Source organism: Microplitis mediator, chromosome 9 (assembly GCF_029852145.1).
Source record: "Microplitis mediator isolate UGA2020A chromosome 9, iyMicMedi2.1, whole genome shotgun sequence".
Lineage (NCBI taxonomy): Eukaryota > Metazoa > Arthropoda > Insecta > Hymenoptera > Braconidae > Microplitis > Microplitis mediator.
In genome coordinates, this window is record NC_079977.1 from 19,282,714 (window position 1) to 19,290,975 (window position 8,262).

Below are 8,262 nucleotides of genomic sequence, written 5' to 3' on the forward strand. Positions count from 1 at the left end.
TTGAAGAGAAATTTTAAAGAAAAGATTAAAATAATAATCGTTCGGCAGTTGGATTCGAACCCGAGTCTTTTCGAGTGCGAAGTGTCCGACACCTCGGACACTGTAGGGCCTACACTATATGTTGTTTTTAAGATCCATATAAACGATTTGAATAAACAGTCATAAGTCACGAGAGCGCCTCTTGCGGAGGACGCAGTTACTATTTAAAATTACGATGTAACATCGTACTTTTTAGAGCTTCCATCGTGATATAACAGCGGCAGCACTGTAATATTTATTTTGTTAAAAAGTAAATAGAAATATTAAATGTACGAATAAATATAGTTTTTAAAGTGTAATTTTTATTTATTTTTTTTTTTCAAAATTGACATTAATAAAAGTCTAGTCCGAGATTACGATGTTAACATCGTAAATTTTGGTAGAATTTTTTTTCCGTATACGAGAAAAGGAAAAAGATTGTATAAATTTTTTTTAAAACATCGAATTTGATGGGGCTGTGCGGAGGTGTAAAAAGAAAATTTTCACGTTTTTTGACTTAAAGACCTACAGACTTGAAATTTTAAATGAATATTACCTACGATACGAAAAAATGAATGTAGTTAATTTTGTTTGTAATAATCATTTTTTAAAAATCGTTAATCATTTTGTAAAAATGAAAATTTTTAACCCTTTGGAACATGGGTGTTTTGACTCACGTTATTTACTCTGGCCGTGAGAAAAAATTTCATGTCTCAAAAAGTCTCATTTTTCCACAAAAACGAGTTTCGAGATACTAAAAAGCTATAAAAAATTTTGCTACTCTAAAAAATTTACGGTAAAATCCACTTTAATTGTACGGTAGTCTATTGCAAATCTACGGTTAAGTTCACTGTAGTCTTACGATAAACCTATCGTAGGACTAAACGTAGGAGTAAATTTTTATCGTGTCAGATATTAAATGTTGTTATAAAACTAAAATAAAAATTTACTCGAAACATTTTATATCGAATTTAATTATCTTGCAAAAATATGTTTAATATTTTTTATAAAAATTTTATAGTACATACAGAATGATTTATTTCAACAATGATTTCATTTTTCCAGAATCAAACAACTAAAATGTCGAAAGTAATTCTATTATTATTGTCAATTTTCTTGATAATTGGCTTTCATGCTAGTGCAGTTCAAGCAGGATGCCCCGGCAGATGGGTAAGTAACCTTTTATTGGTGACTCGTAAATAATGAAACCTATAGATTATTAGTTTTTTTTATCGCAGAAAGAATAATAAGGCAAGATCATGCGTGATCGGGCGTAAATCCGTTGCGTGATCATGTCTCAATGACTGTCAACCATAAACAAGCACAAACAAAATGTGTTCTTTACTTTGCTGTAATGCACGAAAATTCAAAATCATAAAAAATTAATAAAATTAATTTTCGTTTGTTTTAGTGTCATCCCTCGCAGGGTTAAACTTGTTGCAAAGGTTTTAGCTGCTCCGGAGACCTTCTTCAAGGCACCTGTTATTCTAATTCCCAAGTCTCGGGCCATGGGCCATAAGTAGTGAAAAGAAATGATGGTGATATATAATTCCATACAGGCAGTACAAAATTCTATTATTCCGGAGCCTATTCTCTAAGATACAAATTTCAATGCAATATATTTTTGGAAGTCAATCAATTGTAACAGTCACATCAAAAAGTCACTTTTTGTCTGTGTTTATATATCTTATCATTTATGTCAGTTTTTGGTTTGACACAATCAATAAATAAAGACGCAAACCAATCTGCAGATATTTATTTTTCATTAAAACTATAAAACTTTTTCAACATAATCTCGTTCCTGGTATTGGACAACTGTATTCTACATTGAAATTTTTAAAATTTTTTGACTCAATATTGACTTAATCTCGACTCTTTTTAACTTTTTTTCCTTCGATTAGACTTTTTTTTGGCTTAAATTATTTCATTGCCTTAAATTTGACTTATTTTGTCTTGAAAAACAACACGGAAAGAAAATTATGGGTTAAGTTTTGCTATGCATTATGGAAATAGTTCCCATAATGATATGGCAATTGTACCTACACTACTATGGGGATGGTTCATATATATATTTATTATGGGAACCATCCCTATAACAGTATGGGTACAATTTCTATACCAATATGGGAACTAATCCCATAATATTATGAGAACCATTCTCATATTATTATGGGAGCCATTCCTACAATGGTATGGGAACTATTCCCATACTATTATGGGAACTATTCCCATACTATTATGGGAACTATTCCCATACTATGATGGGAACTATCCCCATACTATGATGGGAACTATCCCCATACTATCATGGGAACTATTTCCATAATGGTATGGAAACTATTCCTATAATATTATGGGAACCATTCCCATAATATTATAAAAATTTATTTTGCAAAATAGTGTAGAAATTTCCCTCATGATATGGAGAGATTCAAATGAAGCTTCTTCGACGCTTAATTTGTTGAAAAAGACAAAAATTTATTAAGAATTTTAATGTCTTTGCCGATTAAAAATTTTTTTTTCAATGTTTGAATTAGTGTTTTTATATTTAATATTATTTCTGTGTATTGTAGAAGTGATTACCACACTTTTTTTTAAATTAATTCTTCCATGATAGTATGGGAACCATTCCAATAATATTATAGAAATGGTTCCTATAATATTATGGAAACTATTTCCATAATATCATGGGAATGATTCCCATAATGGTACAGGAACTATTTCTTTATTCAAGGTTGAAGTTGAGTTAAAACGACTTTAATAACCTGAATAACTTTCGAAGGAGTGAATTTAGCAAAAAATGTTAAGAGACCTTTTTTGTAGAGCATTAAATTTCCTTCAAAAATCTGTCATGGACTTTTTTTAGATATTTATTGATTCGTCAGTTACAAAATTCAAAAGTACAAATGTTAAATCGAAAAATCATATCAATTTATTAAGCTTCATAAATCGGAAAGGGCTTGTCTGACGAAAATTTTCAATTAGACCTTTTTTGTAGGGAATTTAATTTTAGATAAGAATAAGTGGAAATGAATTTTTTTTACTTCAATGTTCTAGCAGTTCTGACGTAAAACATCAAATTATGAATTAAAATTAAAAATAGCGATGATAGACCTATTACAATTAATATTAAGGGCTCAAACTCATATATATATATATATATATATATATATATATATATTTTATATATGCTGAACATATACGGACTCGTATATGATGAATATTACATTTTTTAACATAAAAAAATATATCAGAAAATATAGTTAAATTGGCCACATATATTTTCCGATATTTATCATATATTGTTACGTATATTTTGACCATATACATATATTATTTTCATACGGGTTGGCAGCCAAACCGAACAGTGAATCATGTAATCACACGTAAATCAATTGATTGCTTTAATATACTGTTGATATGTAAACACATAGTTTCCGCAGTGGGAGTATAAGTATTTATAGATTGGACGACGCACGTGCTTGTGGACCGCACGCATGTCCAGCCACAGCATGCAGCATGTGGTCTGTTATAATAGCCAAAAGGTCAGGTATCCATAAAACCATAAAGGTGTCTTCTAAGCCCATACATAATATAATACTACCATTTCCCCCTCTTTTTGTCTGAATGTCCGCCAACGTTGATACTGGGCAGTTTGACTTAAAAAAAAAATAAGGATCTCACCAACTGAGTCGCTGAATGCCTTTTAGTTTGTATTGTCACTTTTATTTTCAAATATTTTATTTTTCAAATCTCACTGGTCCACAAAAATATATATATTGAGATACTTCCTTATTTATAAGGTCGATATTTTCGTTTATGGTTGGATAGAATGGGGAGTGACTTGTATAGAAAACACTGAATACAGATCACATAATAGAAAATGCCACCTACGAATTGAATTACTTGGATGTTTAAAGGCGGAAGTTGTCAATATTTAAAGTTATTTTGTTATATTAGTGCGTCTGATGTTTCCAGGTTTTGTGGCCACGCATTTGTTTACAAGTTTGGGAGGGTGAAAAAATTTTTTCTATATGTTTATTTGTAGTTCATAGAAAAAAATTGGGGTAAGTTGGTTCGCACCAATAATACGACCAAAAAATTTTCTGTTTATTATGGAAGTTATTTTGTTACCAATGGGGAAAAAAGTTGACCAGAGGGTAAAATGAACTTTAAATTCAATTTTTTTTTTTTTATCAATTTTTTTGATAAACTTAATTTTATAAAAATTGAAAACTGCCTGACTCTGCAGGCCAGTCCTAAAATTTCCCACTATTTTCGAGCTTTTGAGCTCTATAATACTATTTTTAATGGATTTTTGAGATCATTAAATTCGAAAATAGGGGAGACCAGGCGCTACGGCCCCCGGAGGCACGGCGGCCCCCCTCAAAAAATTTTTTTTTCCATTTTCGGTCAAATCATGATACCTCAGATTTTTTAAAGATATTTTAAGCTGATCCGCGATATCTGGGGCAAAATGGACCACCAAAAAAAAATTTGCTATAGAAAAAAATTTTTTTTTTCTGTACTAAAATGAATTTGAAAAATTTATTGATTAAAGCTCTTTTAGGTCATCAGATTATATTGTGGGCAAAATAAAAAAATAAAAATTTTAGAAGACTGGTTATATCAGCTAAATAAATTTTTTTTCTGATAAATTTGAAGTCCATGCACGGAAAAAAATTAATCGTGAATGCAACATGATGCAGTCTTGGTAAATAAACATGATGAAATCATGTTGCATTCACATGATTTGTCATGTTTCGGCTACATGATAATCATGTTGCGGTAACATGAGAAAATCATGTTGCATTCACATGATTTGTCATGTTCTGGCTACATGATAATCATGTTGCGGTAACATGAGAAAATCATGTGGCATTCACATGATAATCATGTTTCGGCTACATGATAATCATGTTGCGGTAACATGAGAAAATCATGTTGCATTCACATGATCTGTCATGTTTCGGCTACATGATAATCATGTTGCTGCCACATATTGTCATGTAGCCGAAACATGACAAGTCATGTTGCATTCACATGATTTTCTCATGTTACCGCAACATGATTCTCATGTAGCCGAAACATGATTATCATGTGAATGCCACATGATTTTCCCATGTTACCGCAACATGATTATCATGTAGCCGAAACATGACAAATCATGTGAATGCAACATGATTTTCTCATGTTACCGCAACATGACTATCATGTAACCGAAACATGACAAATCATGTGAATGCAACATGATTTCATCATGTTTATTTACCAAGACTGCATCATGTTGCATTCACGATTAATTTTTTTCCGTGTGGGATTATAGAGGTACGGAAATAGTTTATTTGTGGTTAAAATCGTTTTTTCCAATAAAAAAAAAACAGAAATTTTTTTAAGCTTTTTTCAGAGGGGGGCCGTCGTGCCCCAAAAAAAAAAATTTTTTTTTTGAGTTTTAGTAAAACCTTAATAAGTTTGCTTAAGAAAGGACTAAATTAGGTTGACCTATAGATCGATAGATTAAAAGCCATAAAAAATAGTTTTTATACCGACTTAAGGGGACCGTCGTGCCTCGGTCTCCCCTGATAGGTTATTGAAAAAACAAGAAACCTTAACCTACCTGATAAGAAATCACCTGAAATCACATCTGACGCACTACTGTTTTTTTTTTTTCATTACAAAATGAATTTTTACAATAATCAGAGTATGGTTAATTTAAGCTTTATTAAATTTTACTTTTATTTGAAAGACTATTTGCGCATGTATACACACTTATGATAGAAATATATCAATTTTTCGACTAATTGGCCGATAGAGGGGTCACTTACCTTATATTTTATTTTTTCTTATTTTTCAAACGTTAATCGTAAGTCATAATGTGTCGCATGGTATAAAAATAATGTAATCGTTTGATAAAGAAAGTTATTGGCTCATATGATATCAAATGAATCGTATATTTAGTTATTAATAACATAATAACTATCAAGCTATAAAATAAAGTCAGTATTGTAACCGCAGAAAAAAAATTTAGTTTAAAATTTTTTTAGTATAAAAACAATTATTTCTTTGACTTCTTATTGTCTGCATCGTACAAGTCTATGTCGTACAATAGTAAATTAAATCAGTTTATAATGTTGAAAATACATTTATTCTACACTTTGCTGGGAATTTTAGCTGCATTGACAATATGCGTCGATCAAGTGGAGGGAAATAATCAGACGACGACTGATCAGGGCTTACCGAGTAATTAATTGAGGATTCATGCCCACGGAGAAAAATGTTGGCTCGAAACCTACCAATTTTTATTATGCTGTCGACAAAAATTGAAACAGAAAGTAAATCATCCAATATATTGTTATGCTCATACGAAAAATGATGACACTGCATCACAATACTTACTATGCGCGAGAAACTTATCGATAAGCTGTAGTAACAATAACTTTCATAATTATACACGGAAAAAAATTAATCGTGAATGCAACATGATGCAGTCTTGGTAAATAAACATGATGAAATCATGTTGCATTCACATGATTTGTCATGTTTCGGTTACATGATAGTCATGTTGCGGTAACATGAGAAAATCATGTTACCGCAACATGATTTGTCATGTTTTGGCTACATGATAATCATGTTGCATTCACAGGATTTGTCATGTTTCGGCTACATGATAATCATGTTGCGGTAACATGAGAAAATCATGTAAATGTAACATGATTTGTCATGTTTCGGCTACATGAAAATCATGTTGCTGCCACATATTGTCGTGTAGCCGAAACACGACAAATAATGTTGCATTCACATGATTTTCTCATGTTACCGCAACATGATTATCATGTAGCCGAAACATGACAAATCCTGTGAATGCAACATGATTTTCTCATGTTACCGCAACATGATTATCATGTAGCCAAAACATGACGAATCATGTGAATGCAACATGATTTCATCATGTTTATTTACCAAGACTGCATCATGTTGCATTCACGATTAATTTTTTTCCGTGTAATAATCGTAATGCGGCATAACAATTTGTTGTAAAAGCATAATAACTTTTTGGATGCTTCACTTTCTCTTTCAAGCTTGGTCAACAGCATAATAAAAATTTAGTAGGTTACAAGCCAACATTTTTTTCCGTGCTCTGGCGATTCCAAATTATGGTAAATTACGATATTTTGTCGTAATTTACGTTATTACGAAGAACTACAGTATTTTACGGTAAACGTATGGTATTTTATGGCGAAAGTACAGTATTCCACAGTAAAAGTACGGTATTTTTACCACAAATTCGCATGGAGAGAACGGTAATTTACCGTGAAATTGCAGCGAGTCTGCGGTATTTAACCATAAATTATTGCACTGTCAACCCTAGCGGATCCAAATTACGGTAAATACAGTGACTTACCGTAATTTACGGTGCCTAGCAGAATTACCGTAAATTACGGCAATCTACGGTAAATTACGGTAATATAGGCAGATTACGGTAATTCTGCTAGGCGCCGTAAAATTACGGCAATTTACCGTAATTTGCCGTAGATTACTGTAATTTACGGTAAATCTGCTAGGCACCGTAAATTACGCGAAATCACTGTATTTACCGTAATTCGGATCCGCTAGGGAAAACTTTTAAAAAAATATATACGCTGCTTACGGTCAAAATGCCACAAATTACAGTAAATTGCCGTATTTTACCGTAATTCACTCACAGAAAAAAATTATAGTTGCTACAACAGCAGCTGTAGTTGAGGTTACTACAAGTTGGAATAAAAAAGTGCCAACTCTACCCCAGCAGCTCCGAATTACCGTAATTTACGGTAAACTACGTCAAAATACGGTATTCTACCGTAATTTACGGTACTTTGGCGTGATTTGTGGGATTTTACCTAATTTACTGCAAATTACGGTAAAACACCATAATTTAAGGTGAATTATGGTGATTACCGCATTTTACCGTAAGTTACAGTAATTCTGCTGGTTATCGTACATTACGGTAAGTGACGGTAAACTACGGCAAGATACGGTATTCTACCGTAATTTACGGTAAATTACCGTAGTTGACCCAAGTTACGGTATTTCTGCCGGATACCGCAAATTACGGTAAATTATGGTAATTACCGTAACTCACCGTAATTCGGATCTACTAGGGTAATTTGAAATAACCTTAACTACACGTGTAGTAACGTCAGTACTATTTATGTAGTATCATTTTTTACATATTGAAGTACTCACTACTACAAATCTTTTAAT

General features: G+C 31.9%; 1 long non-coding RNA gene across 2 annotated transcripts; it reads left to right on the forward strand.

The window, feature by feature from the left end:
• Positions 1-216: 216 nt before the first annotated feature.
• LOC130674642 (uncharacterized) lies at positions 217-1,762 on the forward strand. 2 transcript variants are annotated; one of them, XR_008991088.1, is made up of 3 exons: positions 217-308; positions 1,084-1,188; positions 1,430-1,762. It is a non-coding gene; the product is annotated as an uncharacterized LOC130674642 (long non-coding RNA). The 2 variants fall into 2 exon arrangements; XR_008991089.1 differs by having other exon boundaries at positions 217-289.
• Positions 1,763-8,262: the final 6,500 nt, after the last annotated feature.